Genomic DNA, 15394 nt, shown 5'->3' with positions numbered 1-15394 from the left:
GCTTGGGCTGGGCTTAGGCTTGTCAGGTTTTCTTAAAAGCCCGACAGGCCTGGCCTAGCCCGGCCATGCCGAGGTCAATGTGCTAATTTGATATTTTTGGTGTTTTTACATAAAAAAATTAAAAACCCGTACACAATTTTCATAGAAATTTTAGCGTTTTCTAGCAACCAGTGGATGCTCAAGTCCACAAACCCCATTCTGGATCCGTCCTGATTATACAAGCTGAGCAGTAGTTCTTTCTCACCAAGTGTTTTTTCATCTGCAGAACATGCCATTTTCGGTTGGATGACCCAAATTTCCGTTTTCCTACTATTACTTGAATATATAATTTGGCAATTATTGTATTCGAGTCGTATCATTTCGGGTTCGTGTCAAAAAGAGTAAACTCAAATCCAATCCAAAAACATTCGTGTCACAATCGTGTTAACCTGTTCGTTTTAGTGTCGATTTCGTGTCGTGTTTTCGGGTTACATGTAATTTTTTATGCATATATATTAATGATAACTCTTAAAAATATAAGAAGATATGGTACTATTTTTAAGTATTTTATATCATGTTTATACTAGTATGTTAGCTTTAACCATTGAAAATTTCACTAATATTATGTTAGAGGGTCAAGTAATGTGTTTATAACAATTTTAGGAGGTTCGGATAAATATTTATAAGTAATAATTATAATTTTATTATGTTTATTAATAAAATGACATAAAAAAACATGAGAGAATATAGCAATAATTTTCAATATTCGTGTCATTTCGTGTCGTTTTCGTGTTAACCTGTCAAACCTAACCCAATCCAAAAATTAGTGTGTCAGTTTCGTGTCAACCCAAAAATGACATATTACTTACTAAATTGAAGTTAAACACTAAAATTACGTATCGATTTCGTGTCGTATAATCGTATCGTGTCTAACTTTGCCACATTGACTTGAATATTCGGCACTTAAAACTTGGCCATGTTTCAGATGAAGTTCTGAATCATATACCTTCTATTCATGTTAATACTAGTAATGTAAATTACGATGTGTGCCCTGTCGCTAAACAGCGTCGTTTTGCTTTTAATAAAAGTGCTATTACAATTACTTCCAAATTACAATTAATACACCTACATTTATAAGGTCCCAACCAATTCTGGTGCAAATTACTTTATTTTGCTATTATTAAGGGGGAAGGATTTTTCGGGTGCAGCGGGAAAAGTTTTTCGTAAGTCGAAGATTGGAAAGCAGTGTTGAATCAATTTTTTAGTGATATTGACTAGATTTCTGAGCAAGCGGAGATGAGTTTGAGAATTAAATTGCGGTTGACTTGTGCGAAACCTCGATTGTCGTGTTACCGTTCGAGGGAAAGCGAAGATCTCATCATAGGAAACCAGCTCGATCAATGAGGACGTTGATCATCTAAGTGGATAAGTATGTCATGGGGGGGGGGGGAGAGTTTGACCATAGGTAAATTTGACCCAGGCATAGGCAAGGTCATCCCAAGCATCGGGCCAAACATTGGCACGTCCTATTCAGATATTCACGACCAAGAAGTACTGGATTCTCTTTCAGATAGACCCTGAAAGGAGAAGGAAAGCTGTGGCAAGGCTTCGAGGAGGATTGGGGAAAATGGCCGTGAGTGGTAAATGAGACATATAAATGTCCATTGGCCGTGGGCCGCGGGCTTCAAGTTAGTGTAAGAAACACTATAGGGAGACTGGATCACCTGGCGTTGGATCTCCGTCAACCCCTGGGTCAGTTGTCACTTGTCAGAACTAGTTTATGTAAGTGTTGTATGCCCTAGGCCATTCCTTTTGTATATTATACAGTGTGAATTTTGTATCCAAATGGCAGTTAATAAAATATGTATTCATGTGTAATTATTTGTATTGTTTAATTACTTAATGAATATATATTAGTCCAAAGATTATTTACAAAGAGATAATATTATTAAGAGTTAATAATAATGAGATATATTTTTTTGGTAAAATAATAATCTTAAATGTTCATAGTCGGTGGATAATGAATTGGACACTCATGTATCCTTAGACTATCACCTCTGTTTATTTTCTCGATTAGTATGAGATATTAATCAGAAACAGAAAATCTCATTCTGTTTGATATGTTGATATCAGAATAAATATGTGGACATTCAAAGAGGTGAATGGTTCGAACTGTGACGTTAGATAATAATTGCATAAAGGTTTACTCCTAGTCAACATAATTATTATCTAGGTCATAATAGTGCATATAGTCCTTTGACTTGAGGAAACTTAGTTGTTCTTGCGCAAGTAATTATAGTTTGTTCTTGCTTTGTACTGGGATCTTAATTCTGGTAATCCGGCAGTGAATCGCTATAGTTAGTCGTGTAGTGTAATAAGAGTTTGCTAATAGAGGATTCATTACTCTAAGTAAATAGAGATAAATCCTAAGATAGTTATTGATTGGTTTTTGATGGAATGAGTTCCTGGCCAGGACAATAAGACTCACCTTATGAGATAAGTATCAAAGAATGGTTCTTTGATGAGAGTCTTATTTTATCAAAGACTTAATCAATATTTCTTAGTATCTTGACAATTAGAGCTTGACACTTTGTGACTCTAGTCAAGATCGGGATTTTTAATGAAAGGACTTTAGTGCATGGAAATTATGATCGATGGTTCATAATTAGTTTAATTATAAGTTTACTTCGAGTAACTTCATTCTTTAATTGGGACGTCATGGCGCAGTGTATTAGCTGGAGATCATGACCTTTAGAGGACTATAAGTAAATATAAGTTAAGCTTATATAGGATACACTTATAGTATACGGAATTGGATTCCTGACATACTTACTAAGAGTTAGTATTATGTCTCTGATGCCAGTTAAAGATGAACCTAGAAAGTCACACACATACAAGTTGTTTGTATCAAGCTTTAGTTAAATTGATTAATTAAAAGTGTTTTAATTAATTGATTGACACAATTGAATATGTCAATGGGATTGACAAAACATTCTAACACTGTTTGATATTCAATTGAGGAAATTATAAATAATTATTCTTGCTCAATTTAAATCGATGTCTTTTTCCGAATACAATAGTCAAGTGTTGACTGTTTGTATTAAGAGGTGTCTTAAATTAACTCATCTAAGTATGTACTAAAGGATATAATAGTAATTAATTAAGTTGTTAATTAATTATTATTATATATAATATAGTAACAATATAATTAATTATTATATTAATTTATTATTATTATTATATTAATTATTATTATTATATATATATATATATTATATATATATAACATGCACCAGGACATTTGTCGTTGTGCATGCTTTGTTTCAATCCAAAGGATTGAAACAAAGTGTATATATATATATCAAACGATATATATATACACACACAAAGGAATAATATATGCGTACGGTTTTTCCGGTTCATAGAAATCATATCCGGAATCAGTTTTCGATTTTGTGCAAGAACAATCAATTCCTTCAAGGCTTGATCTAATCGACTTAGTGGACTGACTAGAGGCTTCACCACTAGAGAAGCTTTAATACCCGATTGGAATCTACAAGAGGTATTTTTCCAATCTCGTAGTATAAATATCAATTTGATTATTAAAGAACTTAACGATCTTGGTTAAGGATTTGATGTCAAACATCGGATGTTTGACTATTTATCAGAGTGATTGGATCACACTGATTGTTTGTTTAGAGAAATTTTTGAAATTCGTCTCCTAAATACCAACATGCTTCCGCTTTCAAATCCTTCAGTTTAAACCATCCACCCTAGTCTACTAGAGACTAGGAGAGTCGGGCATCCAACCTTTAAAAAAGAAGTCAGATATCTTCGTAGGTTGGAACCCTTAAGAACACTTTAGGCTCCCGAGTTAGCCCATAGTTTGGGAGACGAGGTTTAACCACAAGGAGTTCTGCGTGGATGACTTCACATGAGCAACTTAGGTGATTTTTTATTTTTTTGCAAAACAAGGCTTAAGTGTGTTCGGTTCTAAGACATTTTTTTTATTATGATTGAGAGACAGTTTGACAAAAAAAAGTTAAGATTATCCGAAGCGATAATGACACGGAGTTTGTCAACTCTAGTTGTCAAAATTTGTTCCAAATCAATGATATTGTGCATTAGAAATCCTACACATACATAGAGTGTTGTTAACCGATCTTCAGCAGAAGCTGAGTATAGGAGTATGACTCCTACTAGTTGCGAACTAAAGTGGATAAGCTATTTGTTGCAGAAATTTAATATTCAGCTTCAACTTTCTATTCCCCTGTTTTGCGACAACATAGCAGCAATTGCAATAGCAAAGAACCCGATCTTTCATGAAAGGATTAAACACGTGAAAATTGACTGTCATGTGATTAAAGATCATGTTGAAATTGATTTTTTTTTTTTATCAAGACTTAGCTGATCTTTTTACCAAGCCTCTCAATCACAATGCTATGGTTGTCAGGACTAGAATCATCGACCGTTTGGTCCAACAGGATCTGATACCATGTCATGGAACCAATTGAACTAAAAGTTCAAGCTGATAGTTAATATCCAATCACATATCTTATACTAATCTCTAACACTCTTAACCGATGGAACTCATCGTCACCTCAAGCTCAAAAGTTCCAACCACGTCTTGCTTCGAGTTGTTTTAGAATCTCATTACCATTTTACTAAATTTCGATATGTTCTTTATGATTAGACATGTTCACGTGTCTATTAGACAGTCTATATCACCCTTCACAAATTAGGCTTGAATACACGGTTAATAAAACCTTATGTTGGGTTAGATTTGAAATTTATCTTAAAACTCAACTTCGACAGACATTTATAGTATACACATTTTATTTTTTATTTATAACTTATTTTTGAATTTAAATACATTTAAGATTTTAATTGTTGAGTTTTATAAAACAAATTAACTTTTAGTTTGCTATATTTTTGTTGTAAATAATTTTGGATTCAATTTATTTTTTAATATAAATTAATTATTTAGACATGCTCGATGGAAATTATTTTTCATAACTTAATAATTTAGTTTTGCTTGACTCAAGTCGATATAAATATAATACGAACTAGACTCAATTTAAATAAGATAGTTAAGGGTTAAGTGTGAAACCCAAACCCGATCCAACCCATAAACATATCACTTATCACTCACAATTCCATTTTTGCCCGAAATTCTGATTTTTATCTAACGGTGAATTTGCTCATTCACCGTTAGATATAGGCTTATTAAATCTAAGCCTCAGGATGCTTTGAATCTCCACCTTAGGATTCTAATAAGTCTAGATCTAACGATGAATGAGCAAATTCTACATGCTTATTAAGGTGCATGTGATCAAGACTGCAATCCCCAATTTATGATGTTACATATTGTTTCTCCTCGAAGAAAATTGGTTTACATTTTTGATATTTTTCGTTCTATATTTTTTAAATATTATTGTATATTCTTTAGTGGATCTGTTCATGATCCGTTCAAGTCCACCTCTCATGAGTTCAACTTGAATATGTATATTTGAAATTGGCCTTACCCACTGCGAACCCGCTCAAACCCGTATATAAAATGAATTAAACTTGAAATTTATTTTAAAAACCCGAACTCAACATGACGTGATTTGTCCTTATATTATATACATTAATGTATATAAATATATTTGTTACCTTTAGTTTGTTTACTTTGTTAAGTATTTTTTTTCCTTATATTATATACATTAATGTATATAAATATATTTGTTACCTTTAGTTTGTTTACTTTGTTAAGGATTTTTTTTGTTATATAAAATTATTTTTCTAGCGTTTTATTGAATTAATTAACTAAAGTTTTAATTTATTGTATTTTTTATTATTCATATTTATAGTTTAATATAACTTTTAATTATTTTTTTATTATAAATGGGATAAGGTATAAAAATATTTTCAACATTCACAATAAAGAACAATTTTACTCCTAACGTTGAATTTATCCATAACATTGGCAAGTTGAGTCAATTTGAAATACAATTCATCAATTTTTTTTTCAGCCATAAATCTTGTCATCTATGCTTCAATTGTACACCATTTTATCACTTATTAATAACATATTACAAGTATATGAATATACGTGAAACAAATTAAGAAAAATATACTTTATTTTATACGAGTTGGAAAAAAAATTAAAATATTTCGTTGAATTTAAAAATATTAATTTTCAGTTCTATTATTAAATCACACAAAATTGTGAAATCCTTTTTTTAGAACCAATTGATATGTAACTGATACAGAATAAGGAATAAAATATTTGTGTTTTATAATGGGGATACGGTGCAAAAATACCTCTAACATTGACAGCCAGGAGCAATTTTGCCCTAACGTCCAAAATGGTGCAATTTTACCCATAACATTGACACTCAAGAGCAATTTTACCCCTAATATTGGAAAATCTAGTAAATTTGAGAAATAATTCATCAAACTGTCTACACAGTCACGAATATTGTCATCTACACTTCACATTTGCGTAATTTTATTACTCATTCGAAACAGATCACAAACACACAAAAAAACAAAAACAAAAAAATATGTTGTATATTTTATATGAGCTGGACAAAAAAATCTAAATATTTCATCAAATTTAAAAATATTAATTACCAATTCTATTACTAAATCGTAAAAAATGTGATTTTTTTAGAACTAACTGATATGTAACTAGTATAGAATAAAGAACAAATTATCTGCATTTTGTAATGATGTTTGAAATTGACCAAACTTGCCAACATTAGAGGTAAAATTGATATTGGCTGTCAATGTCAGAGGTAAAATTGCACAATTTTAGATGTTAAGGTTAAAATGGCTTCTAGCTGTCAACTTTAGGGATATTTTTGCACCTTATCCTTTTACAATGATTTCTGAAATTAATCCAACTTGTCAACGTTAGAGACAAAATTGCTCTTTGCTGCCAACGTTGGAGGTAAAGTTGCATAATTTTAGACGTTAGAGGTAAATTACTCCTGACTGTCAATGTTAGATGTATTTTTTGTACTTTATTCCATATAAATATATATTAGTTGGACAAGTTGGGCTATGTTTGAGAATCAGTTTTCTTATCTTGGCCGAGTCCGGCCCAAGCCCACTCTAGATATAACGTGGGTTGGGTTAAACTTGAACAACGTAGTTTAGTTGTAAAACCCGATTAGATTCGGTCCAAGACCGGCCCGATCAAGCCGATGAACAAGTATATTCTCTACTTATACAATCCGGGTAAATTACACTCATGACCATTGAACTTTACACATTTTAACATTGTCACCACTAAACTTCAATTCTTAATAGTATGACCACTGAACTTTACATTTTTTTAACACCGGTGACCACTTAACTTTAACCAACTCCTCAAAATGACCGTTAGCAACCTCAAAATGAAAATGTTCAAGAATTAAAGTTGTTCAGAACGATATTTACCATAAAATCACATTTTTTATTTTCCAAAACCACTTCTTTTGAAGATTTCTCTCTCTAAAAATTCACTATATATCTCCTAACCAAACAACGCCTAACTGACCTAAAAACAAAAAATTTCAAGAATTAAAGTTCCTTAAAATATTATTAACTCTTCGACTTTTTTTTATTTTCAGGCGTTGAGTGACCATCAGTGTTAAATAGTGTAAAGCTCAGTGGCCAAACCATTAAGAATTAAAGTTCAGTAGCCACAATGTTAAAATCGGTAAAGTGTAGTGGCCATGGGTGTAATTTACCTTAATACAATACAATCCCCAATTTACGATGTTACACTTTGTAGTTATTGTTTAATTTCATTCAATTTTCTCCTAAAAAAAACAAATAAACTTTAAGTCAAATCGGAGCGTCTATAGAAAGCCGTTCATCATCCAACGGCAGAGATTTGACCAATCCCGCTCCAACGTATATTTCCCCCCCAACGGTCAAAAAACTTCAAAAACAAAGACTCAAGAAATTCCCTCATAAAAATGAAATCTTTTTTCATTTTCTCCCTAATCTAATCTAACCCTTCAAAAATCAAACAAAATAAAACAAAGAATCACAACAAAATCCAAAAACCCAATCATCAATTTCATAAAACAAATCACATTTTCTCAAGAACAATGAGTGTTCTTCAATACCCCGATGGGATTGATCCAATTCCGCTCCAAGTCTGGACTAATGCAGCATTCGACAATGGCGAATCAGAAGATTCGACGGTGAAATCATCTTGGTGGACTCAATCTCTTGAATCCAGTTGCAGTAAGGAGAATCTGAACCCTATTTTACAGAAACCCCCAATTTCTATCAAGTCTCCGGTATCCAATTCGTCTCCGATCAAGCCACTCCACTCCAACACCGTCATTATTAACTCTGTTCCGAGGCCGGTCCCGGTGGTCAAGAGTGTGATTCGAGAAGATGAGGGAAAGATCGATAAGGAGATTGAAGAGATTGAGAAGGAAATTCTCCGATTGTCATCAAGATTAGAAGCTCTCCGGCTCGAGAAAGCACAAAGAAGCTTGAAACAGAGTTTTGATCGGAAAGGAAGGGTTGTTCCGGCGAAATTCATGGAGCCGAAACCGAATGTTAAGATTGAGGAACCGTTGAGTAATGCGAAATCGAAGATTAATAGAAGAGGAGTAAGTTTGGGGCCATCGGAGATTTATTCTGCAACGAAACCTAGGTTATGGAGCAAACCGGAGGTCACGCCTGTTTCAATTCAGAATCGCCGGAAATCGTGTTTTTGGAAGCTGGAAGAAATCGATGAACTGAAAGCAACAAAAGAAAGAGGGAAAAGCTCGAGTCTAAGTCCAAGATCACGCAAAATTCAAATTCCTAAAATGGCTGCTACGACTGGCGGCGGATCTAAAAGGTCTCTGAAGAAAGAAGATGGAGTTCTTGCTTCAATTCAGCCGAAAACCCTATTCAAAGATGGAGAAAAATCAGTTCCTAATAAGAAGCCATTGAAGCCTGGACGAATTGTAGCTAGCAGATATCAATCTAATCAATCTAATCAATCCAATCATCAATCTAATCGGAATTCGAGGAATTCGAGTGAGTTTCGGAAGAGGTCTCTGCCGGATAGTGATAAAGAAGATGCGAATAAGAGAGCAGAAGGAAGTAGAGTGAAGAAGAAATGGGGGGGAATTCCAGGTGAATCTATGGTGTATAAGAGTGATGAATCTATGGATGAATTTCTGCAATCTGCTGCAATGATGGTTGATGTGTTGCCTAAGATTAAGACGTTTCGATGTGTTAATGAGACTCCGCGGAATTCGGGGGCTGTGAAAAGAGTGGCTGATTTGGTTGGGAAGAAATCGTTTTTCTCCATTGATGAAGATGTTGCAGAAGAGGGGGAGGAGGAGGAGGATTCAGTTTGTCAAGTTTTGAGGTTTGGAGAAGATGAAGATGATGTTCAGTAAGCTTAGTTTTATCTGAATTGCTTTATTTCTGGTTATTTTTTGATTTTGATTTGAAATAATGAGATGAACTTCTATGTATCTTGTTTTTGGTTGATGATAATTTCAATTTCAACCTTTTGAATCTTGTCTGGTTATTGAAATCATTGTAGTTGATGTTTTTGGTGTTCAATTTTAGATTATGAACTTGGGTTCTGGTTTGATTAGGGTGAGGATCGGTTGGTTCGATTTAGAAACCGAATTGAATTAACCACAAACCCATTGTTCGAAACGAAGATCGTCTTGACCGCTTAGACGTTCAAAATTGAGAATCCGCCGCGATTTTCTTCAATTAGGGGGTGTTTGGTTGCTCATTTTCGTGCTCCTGTTTGCCTTTTCATTTCAAAAGTGAGAGTTTTAGGTGTTTGGTTAGTGACCTCCTGTTTGTCTTTTACACCTGAAAATCAACCTTTTACAAAAGCAGAGAATGTCTGTTTTTTAGAAAAACAGTTTTTTCAAACAGCAAATAGCAACAGCAAGCATCAACAACAAACAACAAAAAGCAGCAACAACAAACTGTAACAACAAACAGTAGGTAAAACAAATAGTCCCTCCAGGCGTTTTATTGACTCCTAGGTGATTTTTAGCTGTCTTGCCTCCGTCTAGACCGCCTCGACACCGCCAAGACTGCCTATGTACCACCTAAGCGACAATGAACAAAAGCATTTTTTATTGTGAATTTATTTTTTTGGTTTATTATAATCCAATTTTAAGTTGTTTAAATGATATTGTTGTTGAAATGTTGATGTTTGCACATTTTTAAAGATATATGTTACAAATATACATGTTTTTCTATATTAAATAATTGGGTAAAGTTCAAATAAAACCCCCGTGGTTTAATTAATTTTCAGATAAAGGACTGTGGTTTACTTTTTGTCAAAATGAGGACTGAGGTTTTCAAATTTAGCAAAATAAGGACTTTTTCGATTGATACTATTAAAATCACCATTGACGACTTCAAAAATGACATATTTTAAAAACTACTAATATTCTAAGCAACTTTAATTCTTCAACTTTTTTATTTCGAGATTATTTAGATGATATTTGGTAAAGAGAGAAAGTTAATGTTTAGAGAGAGAAAGTTCCAAAAAATATGATTTTCTAAAATCGAAAATGTAGTTCCATAGAAAATATGGCATTGAACAACTTTAATTCTTGAAAATTTTCATTTTCAGGCCGTTAAAGATAGTTTTAATAGCATTATTAAAAGTGTGAAACCTCAATCCTCGTTTTGACAAAAAGTAAATCATAGTCCTTTATCTGAAAATTAGTGGAACCACAGGGGTTTTATTTGAACTTTACCCTAAATAATTTTATACTAAAGTATAATACATATTTTAATTGAATTTATATAATAAAAAAATAAAAAAATACAAATCCGATTAATCCTCGATTAATTTCGACTAATCCCCGATTAATCCTTGAGGGCTCTGTCCGCCTGACTAGCGCCTAGCGTTTTTTATAACATTGCAAACCGAATCAAACCAAAAACGAATTGATATAGTGAGAGTGTAGGAAATAGCTGAAATTTTTATGAAGAAATGAGAGTTGAAGTCATAAGGATGAGCCCGAATTGAATTAACTGCAAACCGAATCAAACCAAAAACGAATTAATGTAGTTATTTTTTTATTTTGATTTGCAATAATAAGATGAACTTCTATGTATCTTGTTTTTGGTTGATGATAATTTCAAGGGAAAATTACACAGAAATTCATCTTTTAAAAATTATTTACAACTATATCGAGTCATAATTTTGGATTATGTCAAACTAGTAAAATCATTACTTTTAATATATTTTAAGGATTAGAATTCATAAATTAGAAGTCTAGAATATATTTTCTAGGGTTTATGATTTATGAATTGAAGTCTAGAATTTTTAAATTATAGTGTAAAATCATAATATATAGAGAATAATGACATATTAAGAATTAAGTTTGGTGGTATGACTTAGTTGTAATTTTTTTACTTATGATATTCATTTATTTTATCCTAATTTCAATTTCAACCTTTTGAATCTTCTCTGGTTATTGAAATCATTGTAGTTAATGTTTTTGGTGTTCAATTTTAGATTATGAACTTGGATTCTGGTTTGATTAGGGCGAGGATCGGTTGGTTCGATTTAGAAACCGAAATGAATTAACGATAAACCGAATCAAATAAAAAACGAATTGATATAGTGAGTGTAGGAAATAGCTGAAATTTTATGAAGAAACGCTCAAAACTCTTCTTCATTAATGTTTCTGCATTTTGTGTCCGTATCCGTTTCTGTTTCTTTTCCGTTTTCAGTACTGTTTCCTAGCTAAATTTTCTTAAAAATAACGTTTCCCAATGTCCGTTTCAGTTTGTGTTTCCATGCAACATAGAGCGAGAGTGTAGGAAATAGCTGAATCTTCTCTGGTTATTGAAATCATTGTAGTTAATGTTTTTGGTGTTCAATTTTAGATTATGAACTTGGATTCTGGTTTGATTAGGGCGAGGATCGGTTGGTTCGATTTAGAAACCGAAATGAATTAACGATAAACCGAATCAAATAAAAAACGAATTGATATAGTGAGTGTAGGAAATAGCTGAAATTTTATGAAGAAACGCTCAAAACTCTTCTTCATTAATGTTTCTGCATTTTGTGTCCGTATCCGTTTCTGTTTCTTTTCCGTTTTCAGTACTGTTTCCTAGCTAAATTTTCTTAAAAATAACGTTTCCCAATGTCCGTTTCAGTTTGTGTTTCCATGCAACATAGAGCGAGAGTGTAGGAAATAGCTGAATCTTCTCTGGTTATTGAAATCATTGTAGTTAATGTTTTTGGTGTTCAATTTTAGATTATGAACTTGGATTCTGGTTTGATTAGGGCGAGGATCGGTTGGTTCGATTTAGAAACCGAAATGAATTAACGATAAACCGAATCAAATAAAAAACGAATTGATATAGTGAGTGTAGGAAATAGCTGAAATTTTATGAAGAAACGCTCAAAACTCTTCTTCATTAATGTTTCTGCATTTTGTGTCCGTATCCGTTTCTGTTTCTTTTCCGTTTTCAGTACTGTTTCCTAGCTAAATTTTCTTAAAAATAACGTTTCCCAATGTCCGTTTCAGTTTGTGTTTCCATGCAACATAGAGCGAGAGTGTAGGAAATAGCTGAAATCTTTATGAAGAAATGGGAGTTGAGGTCATAAGGGTGGGCATTTGTTGGTTCGACTTAAATACTGAATCGAATGAACAACAACCCGAATCAAACCAAAAACGAATTGATGTAGTATAGTATAGGAAATAGCTGAAAGAAATAGGAGTTGAAGTCATAAAGGTGAGCATTTGTTGGTTCGAGTTAAAAACCAAATCGAATCAACCACAAACCGAATCAAACCAAAAACGAATTGATGTAGTAAAGTGTAGGAAATAGCTGCTATTTTTATCACGAAACGAGAGTTGAAGTCATAAGACACGAACATGCCTTGAGAAAGAGATTTCTGCGCAGAACCGAGAAATAAGGCACGAGTATGCCTCGAGGAAGACAGTTTAATTAGGCTGACTATCGGTTGGTTCGATTTAGAAGCTGAATTGAATTAACGACAAACCGAATCAAACCAAATACGAATTGATATAGTGAGTGTAGGAAGTACCTGAAATTTTTATGAAGAAATGGGAGTTGAAGTCATAAGAGTGAGCATTTGTTGGTTCGAGTTAAAAACCAAATCGAATCAACCACAACCAAATCGAACCAACCACAAACCGAATCAAACCAAAAGCGAACTAATGGAATGAGAGTGTAGGAAATAGCTGAAATCTTTATGAATAAATGGGAGTTGAGCTCATAAGGGTGAGTGTTTGTTGGTTCGACTTAAAAACCGAAACGAATAAACTACAAACCGTATCAAACCAAAAACGAATTGATGTAGTGGGAGTGTAGGAAATAGATCTGTTCATGGGCTGGGCCGGGCCTAACCGGGCTTGTCACATAATTACTTTGTCCAAGCCCAACCAAACCTGCACTATATTTACATCGGGCTCCGGTCGGGCTGGGCCAAGCTAAAAGAACTAATTCCCAAGCCCAACCCGACCCGACCCAACTAATATCTTTGTATTTGTTAAAAATTAAAATTAAACTAAAAAATTATACTATAAATATAAATAATAAAATACAATGAACAAAATTTGAGAGGATTATTTTAATAAAAATCAATTAACGAAATCCTAAATAAATAAAAAATTTTCTCTCTACGAAACACGGGCGCGTGTGGCTATCACATGCCTCACCACGTGGTGAGGCGTGATGTTCACATGCCCCACCGCGTGGTGAGGCATGTGGCTGTCACGCCTCACCACGTGGTGAGGCATGTGATAGCCACACGCCCGTGTTTCGTAGAGAGAAATTTTTTTTTTCCCAAAGACCAAAACCAATAAGGGTAGTTTGGTCATTTCATGGGGCTAGGGGTGGGAAATTGGGGCTGGGTTTAACACCACCCTAAATAAAATAGTAACAAAAACATGTACATGTTCACCAATTCTAAAAAATACTATATGGTTTGGAAATTTTTATTTTTGGAATATAAAGTTTATTAAACTATAAAAGTTATTAAATTAAAATTTAGGGCCGGGTTGGACCTGGGTTTTGAGACAAATCCCAAGGCCAACCTACTCTATACGCGGGCTTGGGTCGGACCGGGTCAATTACTAAACATATGCGTCCAAGCCCAATCTTTAAAGAGTGGGCTTGGACGGGCTGTGCGGGTCAGTGGGCTTTTGAACAGGTCTAGTAGGAAATAGGTGAAATTTTTTTTCTGAAGAAATGAGAGTTGAAAGTCACAAGGCACGACCATCAATTTGGGTTGCTTCGATTGAGAAACTGAATTGAATTAACCACAGACCGAATCAAACCAAAAGCGGACTAATGGAGTGAGAGTGTAGGAAATAGCTGAAAAATTTATGAAAAAATGAGAGTTGAAGTCATAATTAGGGTGAGCATATGCTGGTTCGAGTTAAAAACCGAATCGAATTAACCACAAACCGAATCAAACCAAAAACGAATTGATGTAGTTATTTTTTGATTTCTGATCTTGCTTTTGGTTGATGATAATTTCTCTTTCAACCTTTATGGCTCTATGAATTTGAACCTTTTCTGATTATTGAAATCATTGTAGTTAATGGTGTTAGATTCTGATTTAATTAGGGTGAGTATCGGTTGGTTCGATTTCAAACCCGAATTGAATTAACCACAGACGGAATCAAACCAGAAACGAATTGATATAGTGAGAGTGTAGGAAATGGCTGAAATTTTTATGAAGAAATGAGGGTTAGAAGTCATAATTAGGGTGGGCATCTGTTGGTTCGACTTAAAAACCGAATCAAACCGAAAACGAATTGATGTAGTGAGAGTGTAGAAAATAGCTGAAATTTTTAATGTTTTGTTAAAATTTTCTGTAGTTAATGTTTTGTTTATCAATATTAGGGAATGAATTTAACTTCTGATTTAATTGGGGTGAGGATCGGTTGGTTCGATTTAGAAACCGAATTGAATCAACGACAAACCAAATCAAACCAAAACGAATTGGTATAGTTAGAGTGTAGGAAATAGCTGAATTTTTTTGGGGGGAATGATAGTTGAAGTCATAATTAGAGTGAGCATCTGTTGGTTCGAGTTAAAAACCGAATCGGATCAACCACAAACAAACCAAAATCGAATCAACCACAAACCGAACCAAACCAAAAACGAATTGACGTAATATAGTGAAGGAAATAGCTGAAATTTTTATGAAGAAACGAGAGTTGAAGTCATAAGGCACGAACATGCCTTGAGAAAGAGATTTCTGCTCAGAACCGCGAAAAAAAGCACGTATGCCTCGAGGAAGACGGTTTTCTGCCCAAAATTTATCTACTATTTATTTTTATTTCGTTTTAAAGTTTAGTTTATTTACTGTTTTGTCATTAGTACCGTTAATAATATCTTTTGTTTATTTCTTTATAATTAGAGTTTAAACATCTTCTGTAAATCGTGTTATCGC

This window comes from Euphorbia lathyris, chromosome 5 (assembly GCF_963576675.1).
Source record: "Euphorbia lathyris chromosome 5, ddEupLath1.1, whole genome shotgun sequence".
NCBI lineage: Eukaryota > Viridiplantae > Streptophyta > Magnoliopsida > Malpighiales > Euphorbiaceae > Euphorbia > Euphorbia lathyris.
Note: the sequence above shows the minus strand (reverse complement) of the source record.